This window comes from Mustela lutreola, chromosome X (genome assembly GCF_030435805.1).
Source record: "Mustela lutreola isolate mMusLut2 chromosome X, mMusLut2.pri, whole genome shotgun sequence".
NCBI lineage: Eukaryota > Metazoa > Chordata > Mammalia > Carnivora > Mustelidae > Mustela > Mustela lutreola.
In genome coordinates, this window is record NC_081308.1 from 123371617 (window position 1) to 123387165 (window position 15549).

Sequence of the window (15549 nt, forward strand, 5' to 3'; positions counted from 1 at the left end):
AGGGAAGGGAAGAATTTCAGTGACTGCTTTCGTTTGATTACCCCCAACTAGGCTAAATCATGTCTGGTGCCTCTGGTCACCGATGAGGCTGACTCACAAAGGAGGAAATCCAGAAAATCACAGAAAGGAAAATGCTACAGAGGAAGAGAGGATAAGAAATAGAAAGCGGGAAAATGGAAAAGAGATCAGATTATAAAATATTTGTTATGCTGAGTAGTAGAAAGGAGCTTAGCAAAAATTCTCATCACTATTGCTGTGAAGTTCAAGCTCAGTCATTTGGGCCCTCAAATTTTTTTTTAAAGATTTTATTTATTTATTTGAGAGAGAGGAGGTGAGAGAGAGCATGAGCGAGGAGAAGGTCAGAGGGAGAAGCAGACTCCCCATGGAGCTGGGAGCCCGATGCGGGACTCTATTCCGGGACTCTGGGATCATGACCTGAGCTGAAGGCAGTCGCCCAACCAACTGAGCCACCCAGGTGTCCCTGGGCCCTCAAATTTAACACACAGACAAAATACCTCACTTCAGCATGAAGGCTGTGGCTTCTTCGGTGGCTGTTGGTACAAGATCTTTTTCCTCCCTTAATTCCTCATTTTGTGTGGTCTAGATTTCGCCTTTTCCCACTGAGCCAGTGTCTGGTTGCCTTCGTCATTGGTTTTGGGACTGTGGAGTATACCAAGGACCCTCAAAGGCAGACTGAATGGCTGCTGTTTACCCTCCTGCTCAGAGATGAGAGCAGGTTTTGGATGAGGAGTTTCAGGTTTGTGGAAGCCCTTGAACATTTTCAAGAAAACTCTTTCAATGTCTAAAACATGAAGGTGTTACAACAAATGAGGGCTCTGGATGTCTTCACAGTAACTTTCTGTACAATTCAGTTTCTGTTCATGCAGTGCATACACTGTGCCCTTCATGTTGCTAAGAAAGCACCAAGAAAGGAACCTCATTTTACTGCATCTCATTGTGTTAGCGGAACAGAAATGTTGAATGAAAGAAGGAAATTAGTGAGGGAAATTCTACATTAACCTTAAGAGCATCTGACAGAACATCATATTCTGTGTAATTTAAACACCCGAATAGAGCAAGCAGAGTTTAATTAAAGGAAAACTATGAGCTACAAACTTCAGACAATGATTCTAAAGGATGCTTAACAATATCTACACTTAGCTCATTTTGGTTATTTCCAAGGCCCCACTATTATTATTCTGAATATCTAACATCACCAAGTTAAGAGAGCTGTAGACGTTAGCCTTGGTCAATGACAGTCCAATGTGCAAGTTTAAAGACTAACATTGGCGACCCATTGTTGGTCGAATATACTACTCTTGTGTCAGATAGGGGTTTCAGAGGTGTGTGTGTGTGTGTGTGTGTGTGTGTGTGTATGAAAGCACAACCTGATATTTTGGTGTTGCCAAGAGAAATCCCACTGATAGTCACAACTTTAATGAATTCACTACCAGTCCCGTGTCTGACCTTCAGCCTCAGTGTCAGATTCTTTTCTGCACTTGCCTGGGGAGACAACTGCCTTTGTATACGCATTACTGCTGTCTTTTATAGGAGCAACTGCATTCCCACTCTCCCTTGCAGCTAGGTGGGAATCTGGCCAATTAAATATGAGTGGAAATGACTATGTCACTTCTTCTCCAAGGCAGTGAAGATATCTAATGTGCAGGCCAAGGACCAGGAATTAGAGTCACTTGAGGATGACAATTTTATTGTCTCATAGCCCCACTCTCTGAGAACAGTCCTATTTTGTTCACTCACGAGTTTCCTGGGGTGGAGGCTAAGCTTCCCTCTGATAAGTTGTTTGAAAATCACTTGTTTGGCGACTGTTGGTGGAAAAATGAGGCTTAAACTAAAGTGTATGTGGACAGCTTGACTTAGCTAAATTGTAATCATATATATTCTGGAGAGAGGAAGAAAAACATAGAAAATACCTTCTAGATTACACGTAGCGATTAGGTCTGAACTGCAGGAATGGCAGGGATGAAATCATATGACCCTGACTTCTGAGGCTGACCCTTCCAGATTCCTGTCTGTTTATGACTGGTACCTCTACATTCCTGAAAGGACATTTTTTCTCGTTTACTGTCACTGGGACTCCGTGACACTGCCTGCTGACTCTGGTTATTACACTGTTATTTTTGCACACCAGTTTCAATAAACGGATCCATATCTTATGTCCCTGTTTATGTATTTTCGGTTTGCTTCATTTCCCAGCAGTCTCATAAGGCTTAGGGTTACAGATCAGGGTTCCGCGTTGTCCCCACTCAACCCCTCCAGCAGTGCAGTTGCTGCAACTCAGACTCATGGTTTACACTAGTTGCCTACAGAGCCCTAGACGAGCCTCTCTAATGCTGATTGTCTGTTTTGACTAGAGCCTGCTTATAGCTGAGGGCTAGACCCTCTTGGTGCATCTGCATTCCTTAGGGGGAGAGGCATACGTTTGACCTCTAGACAGAATTAACAACAACAGTAGCCCTGGGGCTCCTGGTGACATTTATTAAGTTCCTGGATAAAAAAATCTTACAAGCTTCTAGAGAAAAGTAATAGGTAAATTAAAGAAGAAAGTGACTCAGATCGTGATAAGATAATCCAATCTGCAACAGTGGAAGCTATGTGAGTAGCATTTTATTTACATATTCATAAGAATAAAGGACTCTGATTTTACAGTGTGATCCTCATATATATCTTTCATATGTGAGAAAGGAAAAAAGACATTTTTGATATGCAAGAGCTTAGAAAACATAACACAATTTTAAGGAACCAATCCAGCTTAGTGAAAAATGAATCAGAAAAAAGACTCAAGTTGGGAGAAGATTAAATAGACAAGGAGCAATAGTGACAATAAAACATAGTTAAAACTGAATAATTCTTACTAATGTAAATGTGAATTATCATGAAAATGTTAAGAGTAGTTTTTGGGCAGAGAAAATAAGTTAACCTGTATAATATAATAACTTAGAACCCACATTTCAAATCTATGATACCAAAGATAGGAAGTGGGGAGAGAATAAAAATATGCAAAGGCTCTCAACTCAGTGCATTGTGGATACATAGTCATTCTTCAGTTTTTGTACATTAATATATCAATATTCTTTTTAAGTAGGTGTTTTCTAATGTTTAGGATACAGAATTATACAGGATATAAGAATTATGTAGTGCCCCTTTGAACTTGGTAGCAAGTGAAAAAGAATGCAAAAGGAAAAAAATGGAGCATTCAGAAAAAGACAGAAAAAAGATAACAGAAAGCTAATTAGAAAATTAAAAAATAAAGTTTCAGAAATAAGACCAGACATATTGGTAATTACAATAAATGTGAATGGGTAGAATTTACCTGCTACAAAAAAAGTTGAGATTAAATGTACTGCTCACAAGGAAAACACCGAAATTAAATTACGTAGAAAGATTAAAAATAAAGAAGTGATTAAGTATATATATTAGGCAAATGCAAATCTGAAAGTAGGGCAAGCAATATTAATATCAAATACAATGAAATTTTAAGCAAATAGTATTATGCTCGAAACAATATATGAGCAAAACCCATAAGGAAAAATGCTTTAAGAATCAAGAATTTGATGAAAAACACAGTTGCCCTGAAAGACATTAATACAGAATAAATAGGACAGAAACAACATCACTTCTTTAATACTTGAGCAAAGAAAAAACATTCATAACCTGTTTATGTGTAGGAAGAAATGTTATACAAAAGTTTGGAAAACTTCTATAGAATAGCTGACCTTCATAAATGTCAAGGTCATGTAAGTCAAGTAGAGACTGAGGAATTCTTCCAGACTGAAGGAGGTTGGAAACACAGGACAACTGAGTACGAAGTGTAGCCCTGAACTGGACCTTTTTGTATAAGGACATTATTAGAATAACTGGCAAAATTTGAACCAGGGTATTAAGGTATTAATACCCTTATTAGAGGGTATTAAGCTTACCATGCTATTCATGCAACTCTTCTGAGAATTTGAAATTATTTGATAATAGAAAGATTAAAAAAAGAATAAGTAGAACAAAATCAATAATAATATAAAAGATTTAGATAGGTGTAAATGAAGTTGATTTAATAAATAAGAAGAGAGCCATTTTTCTAAAAACAAGAATACATATTTTCCCCACATGCCTATGGGACTTTTATTATTTATTTATTTATTTATTTTAATTTGTCAGAGAGAGAGAGAGAGAGCGAGGGAGCACAGGCAGACAGAGTGGCAGGCAGAGGCAGAGGGATAAGCAGGCTCCCCGCCAAGCAAGGAGCTGGATGTTGGACTCAATCCCAGGATGCTGGGATCATCACCTGAGCTGAAGGCAGCTGCTTAACCAACTGAGCCACCCAGGCATCCCTATTTTTTATTTTATAAATCAAAACTTTTTAAAATTGAAGTATGTAGGACTTCAAAAAAAAGGACTTAAAAAACAGAATCATGTTGTTCAACTAAGAGAAAACTTGGATTCAAACAAGTCTAAATTTTATAGGCCTTGTTTTCAGACCATAATGCAATACGAACAATAAAAATAAAATGAAAAAAAAAATCATTTACTAACAATCAAGAGCAAACAAGAAAAACCTGTCTGCACGCACACACATATGTAGGGTGTGTGTGTGTGTGTGTGTGTGTGCATGTGTGGAACTTTATTATTTTGACAACAACAACAAAAGGACAGTTAAAAGCCCTGGGAAATAGCAGAAACAAAGTCTTGTATAAGACAGCCATACTCACAAATGTAAAGTAAATGAAAATGGAGGAAGGATTTCAGTCATTGGTACAGTGTAAAAAAGGAGAATACTTTTGACTTACACGGGAAAACCTTGTCTTTAAATTAATTAATTAATTAATTAAGAGCTGGAGAGGGTGCATGGGAACCAGGGAAGGGGCAGAGGGAAGAGAGAGAGAATCTTAAGCACACTTTGCGTTGAGTGCAGAGCCTGAAGCAGGCCTTGAACTCAGGGACCCTGAGATTATGACCTGGGCAGAAATCAAGAGTTGGACGCTTAAGTGACTGAGCCACCCAGGTTCCCCACTCTTTTTATTTTTATGTATTTTGAAAGTTACAGAAAAAGTTGCATGAAAATTGAAATTTTATATACTACCTTCAGACTGGCCAATGTTTACCTTATATTTATTTCTTCTTCTGCTTACTTTGGGTTTAGTTTGATCTTCTTTTTCTAATTCCTGGCAGAACAATTTTTTGAAAATCTCACCTAGGTATTCACATTCAAATTAAAACCAAAGACAAAATCTTTCAGGAAGCCATGGAGGGAGAACAAAACAATCTGCCTATAGCAAAACAAGAATAAGAAACTAATGATGTACTATAAGTGGCTAACTGAACATAATAAATAAAGTAACATATTCATGCCATTTTAATACTATTTTTAATGTCTGCGATATATGCCATTTTCATTTTAATTAATCCATTAAGATATATCCTCATTTCACAAAAAATGTGTCCAGAAAGATATGGATAAATTTATTACGTAAATCAGAGGAAACACAAAGACTACATGGGCATCTTTCCACATCATACTCATCATGGCAAAGTAGGTACAAAGCGATGCAATTAACACTCTGAAGAAAGTTGTTAAAATCAGCTACCGGTGTCTCTCATGAAAGAATAACCGGTAAGGGAATCGTGTTTCTGGTATAAATGACTAGAGAAATAGGAATAAATAGCATATGAAATAACTGTTTTCAAACAATAGCACAGGAGTTTGACTCCTGAAAGAAAGGAAACAGACCAGTTAAATCCTACTTTCCCGTGAATTTCTACCTGGAGGCAATTTCTAGTCGATTACACAGGAATGGGAAAGCAAGAAATACTTAGAAGCCTTGCGCAGTTGAGGAGACAGATATAGTTGTTCAAGGAAACTGTGGAGATACCAGAGATCAAGAGGATAGAAAGGTATTTGGACGAATACTAATCGGAGCATCTTTAGGGCGAAATTCTTTGAGAGCCAAGGAAAAACCGACTTCCAGCGAGATACAGGCTGAACAAATTTCAGAGCTTACAAAGCTCCCAAACATTTTAATTCCTACCACTTATAGAGAAGAGACCTCCTTGCAAACCCTGGGTGTGTAGTAGAGGAATGGTCAGCCTTAGTAGTAGAGCTAATCTAGCCTAGAAGAGAGTCCCTTCTAGATCTCTTCTAGCAATTCTTTTTTTTTTTTTTGTATCAAAAAACAACAGAAATTTATTATCTTATAGTTCTCTGAATCAGAAGTCAGACATATAATCTCACTGGGCTAAAATCAAGATATTGGCTTGGACTCTGTTCCTTTCTGGACGTAGTATTTTAGAGGTCACCTACATTCTTTGTCTCATGCTCCTAGCCCTCCATCTCCAAAACCAGCAATAGGCAAAGTCCTTCTTTTTTTAAATTATTTATTTATTTTCAGTGTAACAGAATCCATTGTTTATGCACCACACCCAATGCTCCATGCAGTCCGTACCCACCACCTGGTGCCCCCAACCTCCCACTCCCCCGCCCCTTCAAAACGCTCAGATTGTTTTTCAGAGTCCATAGTCTCTCATGGTTCACCTCCCCTTCCAATTCCCCTCAACTCCCTTCTCTTAAGAACAAGGCTCGAGGGGCACCTGGGTGGCTCAGTGGGTTAAAGCCTCTGCCTTCAGCTCAGGTCATGATCCCAGAGTCCTGGGATCAAGCGCCATATCAGGCTCTCTGCTCAGCAGGGGGAGCCTGCTTCCTCCTCCTCTTACTCCTCCTCCTCCCTCTCTGCCTGCCTCTCTGCCTACTTGTGATCTGTCAAATAAATAAATTATTTAAAAAAAAAAAAGAACAAGGCTCGAAAGGATCATGCTTACCTACAAGTAACTTAACTGCTTTCCAAAGCAGATTTCAACACTACGTAAAAGAAGAAAAAAATCCCTAAATAACTAAAAATGAAATATTATAATGGCTAGCATTCAGTTAAATATTATTAGATATGGGACAGAACAGGAAAATGTGAATCATAATTATAAAGAAATATATAAGAACTATATATAGAGAGAAATACATACATATATTTCTCTATATTATGTATGTATGTATATGTATGTAAACATACATACATATATTTCTCTGTATTCTCTGTATTAGATAAAGTCATATATATATATATATACATATATATATATATATATACACACACACACACACAGATAAACTTATTATATGGGAAACTGTGTAAGGTTATTTGAAGGGAAAAAGTGATAGTTTACAGAAAATTAAATCTTTAGCAAAGAATTTTGAAAAGTAAAACAAGAAAGTATAGCTTATGACCTAAAAACAATCTGCAAAGTTAATTATGAGAAATATACCTAGTGAAAAAGCAGAAGGCCAGTTGGGCAAAATACGACAGAAAACATAGGAGATCACATGATATCAATGACACACAAAGTGGAAGAGTTAGTATCTATCAAACATGAAGATAAATTTCTTTAAAATTTGCTTTACAGCTATGTAAGATATGAATCAGTCCCTTTCATATCTATCATGTGTACATCTGGAAGAAATGCTGGATAACATTTCATTTCATTTATTGCTGAAAATCCATACGATGGAAGAAGAAATTTTAAATTTTCATTTGGTCAGTGATTGTGTTGTAACCCATGACTAAGACTAGAAAAGCTGCATTGGGAGTCTACCTGAAGGAGCAACAGCTCTGTGTGCAGCAAATCACAGTTTATTTAGAAAATAAAGAACTGGCACCTGAATGTTATTCTACAGATTGCTATAATCACAGGAAAACAGTTATACCTCCTGAAGTAGACTTAGTGAAAGTTGTGAAAGTGGTGAAACAATGGATTTGAATGCATGTTTTCTGCATTCTGTGTACGGAAATGGTAAAAAAATAACACATATAGTTGAGTATGATTACACTTGAGAAAAAATAAGCACATAGGAGTTTTTCTTCTTTACCAGAAGACACAGTATTTTGAACAGCCTAAGCCTATGCTTTCATGGACAAAACATCATTATGTATAATACTGTGGATAACTTATGAAAATGTCTTAAGTGCAAATGGTTTCCAAAAGGATTGACAAGAATTTGGCTCTTTCCTCAAATCTAAAGGTCTTCCTGAACTCAATGAAGAAAGAAACTGATAACATATCATTAGGCATATTTAAAGCTCACACTTAAATGCTTTACTAGAACACGTAGAATATATTTTGAGAGCCAAATGAAACCAGAGACTAGAATTGGAACCAATTCTCTGACAAGTTGAAATATCCAACATTCCAGCTGTTGAGTGCAATGTGCTTGACAACTTTGAATCTGATGGCGCACTGATAATAGTTTTTATTGAGACATGTCTCTATAATTTCTGGGTCTTCATTTTGTCTTAATATCCCAAGCAATCTGAAAGGGCCATGAAATACTTGGTGTAGTCACCAACACCCTATAATTAAGAGTTAGGATTTTCTAACTTTAAGAGTAAGAAAAGAAATTGTCCATCTAGATTTGTCTGTGAATAAGTCAGATATAAATTTCTAGTGAAAGTCATATTTGTAGACTAGAGACTGAGATAGTGTTATTTTATAAAATGGGAATGTATCTGATCAGAACTAATTTGTTAAGTGACATTATATATGGCACACAAAAAGGGATACAAGGGAGGCAAGAATGGCTGTAAAGACAAGGCTGGGGATTTTTCAATAACTGAGGAGAAACATGACAATTATTTGGGTAAGAATGTTGTACTGGAGATTTAGTTTAATGGGTGAATACAAGCGGTAGGTGCGAAATCTGTGAAACATGATAAAGATAAAGTGAGGAGAGGAATCAAAATAAGGCCTGTGCTTTTGGCTTTTGTAGAACAACATTTTATCTTCTATTGTGAGTAAGAGCACAGGAAAAAGAACAAGTTTCAGGTGACAGAAAGAACATTCTATTTTATGATGTTGAGTCTAAGGACTATGAAATGTCAGTAGGAAAATGTCCAATAGGAAGTCATTTATATGAACCTGGTATACAGGAGAGAGATTTTGATTGAATATTAACATTTTGAAGTCATCAAAATACCTATGATAATTAAAATGATAAATTCTGATAACCTCATATAGGAAGCATGTAAGTGAAAAAAGTATAGGGCAGATCTATGAGGAACTACACTTTCAAGGGGAAGACAAAGGAAGGATATCAGGAGAGTATGATGTCAAAGAAGTCCAAGGAAGAGAATTTTTCAAGATGGAAGGGTGGGGAATCAACTGACAAAAGTGTGACTGAGAAATGGAGTGGCGTGAGGAATAATAGTATCTATTGCATTTCCTGAAATAAGAGTTCATTTAGCAGCCTTATTTTGAGCAGTATCATTGTAGTGACAGGGTGGAATTCAGACTGGATTTGGTTAAAGAGTGAATGTCAGGAGTATTGAAACAGTGAGTATAGACAACTCTTTAGAGAAGTTTGTACATAAGGATGAGAGAATTAGGGCTGACTCAGGCAGGGAAGTTAAGAGGAAAAATAAAAAAAAAATAAAGATAGGTAAAAATTAAGAAATGCAATTGTTGAGGGTACCTGTGTGGCTCAGTTGGTTAAGCATCCAACTCTTGATTTTGGCTCAGGTTATGATCTTAGGGTCCTGGGATCAAGCCCCGCATTGAGCTCTGTACTCAGTGAGGAGTGTGCTTGAGGATTCTTTCTCTCCCTCTCCTTTTGCTCACTCTCGCTCATCCTCTCTCTCTCAAATAAATAAATAAATCTTAAAAAAAAAAGAATATGTAACTGTTGATGGGAACAATTCCATAGAGAAAGAAAGGTTGAAAGATAGGAACAGTGAAAAGGTTGGAGAGTATGAAATCCCAAGCACAATGTGGGTGAAATAATTTAGATGAGATGAAGCACACCTCAATTCCAACTGGAAGAAATAAAGAAAAAGTGGGTATGAAAATAGGTAGATTTGTAGTAGGTGAATTCAACTGTTTGGAAATATACAGGAAAGGTTTGGGATATTGGAGGTTTCAGGAGATTATGAAAGATCTGAGGTAGTCTTGTAGAGAAAAAAGATCAAACTGATGAGAGAAAACTTAGGACTGCTACTTGGGTCCAGTTGAGGCTTGTAACCACTAATTTTAGTGTTACCGTCAGTCAAGTTTTGTTGCTTTTTAAAGTTTGGTGGCAAGAGGAGAGGTGACACTTAAGTTTATCCAAGGTTAAGGTTCTGTCAGATGTATGTGAAGAAAGGGAGATTGGAAGACAGTAGAAGTTATAGGCAATTGGGGCGCCTGGGTGGCTCAGTGGGTTAAGCCGCTGCCTTCAGCTCAGGTCATGATCCCAGCGTCCTGGGATCAAGTCCCACATCGGGCTCCTTGCTCAGCAGGGAGCCTGCTTCTCCCTCTGTCTCTGCCTGCCACTCTGTCTGGCTGTGCTCACTCTCGCTCCCTCTCTCTCTCTGACAAATAAATAAAATCTTAAAAAAAAAAAAGAAGTTATAGGCAATATAAAGTCTATCAGAGAAGAGTTGAGTTGAGAGGAAGAAAGTTGAGAGGTTACTAAGAATTTGAAGTGCCTGTAACTTCAAAGAATAATAGTAGAAAGAATAAATATATGAGTAAGTTGGAGGTTCTGGTAAAAAAGCTGGAAGGAATTGGGAAATGGAATATTTCTGAATGACATTCTTGGTGTGTGATTGTACAAGCTGGCTGAAGTAGAGTATAGAAGGAATACATTGTATGTCAAGAAAATGAAAGACCAGAGTGCTGAATAGCTCATCTACATGGACACAGAAGGATGATAACAGCAAGGTTTGAGATAAACAGTAGGCTTGTTGTCCAGGTGTGTTTGCCTTGTTGAATAACTGGAGGAGACTTTTGGATACAGTGACAAGAAATGGGAGAAGATGGTCTAGCCAGAAGGCACAAGTCTTGCAGAAGTAGAACTTAAAAAAAGAAAGCTGGAGGAATAATGTTTGAAAGCAGTACTGTAGAGGTAGGAGGACATCGATCTCAATTCTAATATCTGAATGGCAGGAGTTGTGAAAGATTCAGCAGCTTCCACTAGAGCAGAAAGGCAGTGTGCTTACAGCAGAACTGGATTTGCACTGAGGCAGAAATTTGTGTTTACTGAGTAGGGTGTTTAAACTGATGGCTTTAGAAATGAAGCATATTCAGGTCATGACAACACTGAGATTATGAATTAAAGGGAAGGGCTAAAGGGAAAAAAATGTTTCTGTAGAAAAGGAGGTCAAGGGACTGAGAAACTAAATGCTGGGTAGGTTCCAGATAAGAAGAAACCCTTTCCCAGAATGCAGGAAAAATTCTTAGTAGAGAGGAATAGAGTGAACCAAGTCAGTAGATAACAGTGACAAAATGAGGTATATAGTTGGATGTATACCTCAAAGGAGCAGGAGTATCTCACATTATGGGAAAAATAAAGATCTGGTTATAGTAATGGGGAACAAAGATGATGCTGGTCTGATCTTACTCTGAAATAGGTGTGGAAGAGCCTTCACTTGAAACAGGGATATGCCAACTCCAATGGTTTAGTTTTAATTAAGGTTTTTACTTAAGGATTTAGGTTTCAGTTAAGTCTGTTTCAGTTAAGACTGTTAATCAAAGATTCAGGTTTTAGTTAAGTCTGTGGAAGAAATCATGATTAATGAGGTAGTAGAAATAACAGACGATATGGCGGAATGTTTTGGGATTAATGAGGTCTTTCCTTTGAACTCTTAACTATTTATCTAAGTACCTTACTACCGTCTCCATTTGGATATATCAACAAACATATCGGTCTAAACACATCAAAGAATTAACACATGATTTCCCCTCTACATTCCTCCCGCCAAAACAAACAAACAAACAAACAAAAACCCAAAACAAAAAACCCCCCAAAAACCCAAAAAAACCCTAATCGTAATCCTTCTTGTAGAGTGTTCTGTATCTATCATCTTTCAGCTGGACTTCTCCAATGCCGTCTAGTCATCCTTATTCATACTACTCTCCCCTCAATCTTCTCGTAGTCAGTGTGGTAATCTTTAAAACTCAAATGTCTTCAATCTCGTTATTAGGTATTGGTCTGTTCAGGTTGTCGATTTCTTCCTGGTTCAATTTTGGTAGTTTATAGTTTTCCAGGAATGCATCCATTTCATCTAGGTTGCTAAGCTTATTGGCATATAACTGTTGATAATAACTTCTGATGATTGTTTCTACTTCCTTGGTGTTAGTTGTGATCTCTCCCTTTTCATTCATAATTTTATGAATTTGGGCCTTCTCTCTTTTCTTTTGGTTAGTGTGGCCAATGGTTTATTGATCTTATTGATTCTTTAAAAAAACCAGCTTCTAGTTTCATTGATACGTTCTACTGTATCTCTGGTTTCTACCTCATTGATCTCAGCTCTAATCTTGATGATTTCCCTTCTTATGTGTGGAGTTGGTTTGATTTGTTGTTGATTCTCCAGTTCTTTAGGGTGTAGAGACAGCTCGTGTATCCTGGATTTTTCAATTTTTTTGAGGGAGGCTTGGATGGCTATGTATTTCCCCCTTAGGACCGCCTTTACTGTATCCCATAGGTTTTGGACAGAAGTGTCTTCATTCTCATTGGTTTCCATGAATTGTTTCAGTTCTTCTTTGATCTCCCTGTTGATCCAAGCATTCTTAAGCAAGGTGGTCTTTAGCTTCCAGGTGTTTGAGTTCCTTCTGAACTTTTCCTTGTGATTGAGCTCCAGTTTCAAAGCATTGTTATCTGAGAATATGCAGGGAATAATCTTAGTCTTTTGGTATCGGTTGAGACCTGATTTGTGACCCAGTATGTGGTCTATTCTGGAGAAGGTTCCGTGTGCACTTGAGAAGAATGAGTATTCTGTTGTTTTAGGGTGGAATGTTCTGTATATATCTATGAGGTCCATCTGGTCCAATGTGTCATTCAATGCTCTTGTTTCTTTATTGATTTTCTGCTTCGATGATCTGTCTATTTCTGAGAGAGGCGTGTTAAGATCTCCTACGATTAGTGTATTCATATCAATATGACTCTTTATCTTGATTAACAGTTTTCTTAAGTAATTGGCTGCTCCCATATTGGGGGCATAGATATTTACAATTGTTATATCATCTTGGTGGATAGTCCCTTTAAGGATTATGTAGTGTCCTTCTGTATCTCTGACTACACTCTTTAGTTTATAATCTAATTTATCTGATATGAGAATCTTTACACCAATATTTATAGCAGCAATGGCCACGGTCGCCAAACTATGGAAAGAACCAAGATGCCCTTCAACGGATGAATGGATAAGGAATATGTGGTCCATATACACTATGGAGTATTATGCCTCCATCAGAAAGGACGAATACCCAACTTTTGTAGCAACATGGACGGGACTGGAAGAGATTATGCTGAGTGAAATAAGTCAAGCAGAGAGAGTCAATTATCATATAGTTCCACTTATTTATGGAGCATAACAAATATAATGGAGGACAAGGGGTGTTGGAGAGGAGAAGGGAGTTGGGGTAAATTGGAAGGGGAGGTGGATCATGAGAGACTATGGACTCTGAAAACGAATCTGAGGGGTTTGAAGTGGCGGCGGGGTGGGAGGTTGGGGTACCAGGTGGTGGGTATTATAGAGGATATGGATGTGTGGATCACTGGGTGTGGTGAAAAAATAATGAATACTGTTTTTCTGAAAATAAATAAATTAATTAAAAAAACCAAAACGTTTAAAAAAAAGAAAAACCCTCAAATGTCTTGCCATAGCTCTTAGGATAGAGGCAAAAATTCTTTAACATGCTATACAGGGGCCTGGATCACTAAGGCCCTCATCTCTAGTGCTTCATTTAGTTTATACTCTGGCTCACTCTGCACCTTAGCCAAATTGACCTTGTTGTGATTCATCGAATACACTATATTCTTCTTACTGTATGTAAGTTGGACGTGACCTGTGGTTGTGTCGACCTACAATGTTATCTTACTTATTCCTTACTTACCCTTTTGCCATGTTAACTAGGTTAGGTCCTTTGGATCCCAGCTTGAGCATCAGAATGGAATTCATTCAGATTCCTTTGTCAAACAGTCTTAGATCCTAAATGTGAAAGAGCAAACAATAAAATTTTTGGAAAAAACATAAGACAATATCTTTGTGGCCTTCATAAAAGACATAGGTGGCATTGCAGATAATTGGGGGGAAATTATGAACTATTCAATTAATGGCCCTGGGATAACTGTGTACCCATTTGGTAAGAGGCGAACGATTATGTGATCTGAAGAGAAACCAGAATATGTGTGTACCCATTTGGGAAAAAAGTAAAAGTAAACCCCTACTTCACATGATACATATAAAGAAGTTTCAGATGAATTAAAAATATGCTTTATCTTTTAGGGACATAGAAGACTACTTTTGTGTCAATGAGACAACTCAATAAAAAATGGACAGACTACCTGAATAGGCATTTCACAAAAGAGAATATCTAAATGGTAAGTACATGAAAATAGGTCCAACATTATTGCTTATTACAAAAATGAAAATTAAAGCCACAATGAGCTACTACATACCTACTAGAATGGCTAAAATTAGAATACTTAACAATAACAAGAGTTGGTGAGAGTGTTGAATAGCTGGAAATCATATATTTTTGGTGGGACTTCAAATGGTACAGCCACTTTAGAAAATTGATTGGCAATAGACATACATCTACCCTATGACTTGGTGATTATAATTTTAGTATATACCCAAGACAAATGACTGCATAGTCCCTAAAAGGACATGGACAAGCATATTCATGGTATCATTATTAACAGCCATAAACTGGAAGTAGTCCAAGTGTCTATCAACAGTAGATGTATAAATAGTGTTACATTCATACAATGAAAAACAACAATAAAAAATAATAAATCATTGCAACAAAAGTGGGAGTCACAAAGTCCAGGAAAAAAAAAAGCCCTACATAAAAGAATAAATATTCTGTAATAGTTATACAAGTAATACTAGTCTATTGTGATGAAATAAGCAAAATTAATCTATGATAAGAGTCAGAATAGTGGTTGCCTTTATAGGATAGGGGAGATGGTACTGACTGGAAAGTTTATCTCTTGATTTTGTTGTTGGTTACATGGTTGTATTAATATGTAAAAATTCATCAAGCTATACGTTAAGATGTATTCACTTTATGTTAGTTTTTATATCTCTATCAAAAAATTAAGAGAACTCTCAAGAATTTGTCCCTATACATCCCTGGAATTTCACTAGAATGTAAGATCCATGAACTTAGGGACCTTGTCAGTTTTATTAACAAATGAATGAATGTAAAGAGAATTTGGAGGCTGCATCAAGGGAGAGGATATGATGTGGAGAATGTTTGCTAGGATGGATGGTTTTTAAACTGGTGTTTGGAAACTACAGAGTATAACTGCATTCCTTTGGGGAATGACAGGCTTTCCCAAGAAATATTGATGTAGTAGTTCTAGGAGTGGGGTTCAAGACTCTGAGGTTTTAACAAGTGCCCACCCCCCAAACTCTAATGTAGGTAGTCCCAGGTTCATACATTGAGAATGATTTTTTTCTGAATGTTTATATTGTGGAAAGAATCAAAAGAAATCACGGAGGAATGACTGCACCC

The 15549-nt window shown here is 37.1% G+C and overlaps 1 long non-coding RNA gene across 1 annotated transcript in view; it reads right to left on the minus strand.

The window, feature by feature from the left end:
• The window catches only part of LOC131821623 (uncharacterized), a 212148-nt gene that overhangs the window by 67647 nt on the left and 128952 nt on the right, over positions 1 to 15549 (minus strand). The window contains exon 2 of the long non-coding RNA XR_009349952.1: positions 13921 to 14015. This is a non-coding gene — a long non-coding RNA (uncharacterized LOC131821623). The remainder of the gene's footprint in view (positions 1 to 13920; positions 14016 to 15549) is intronic.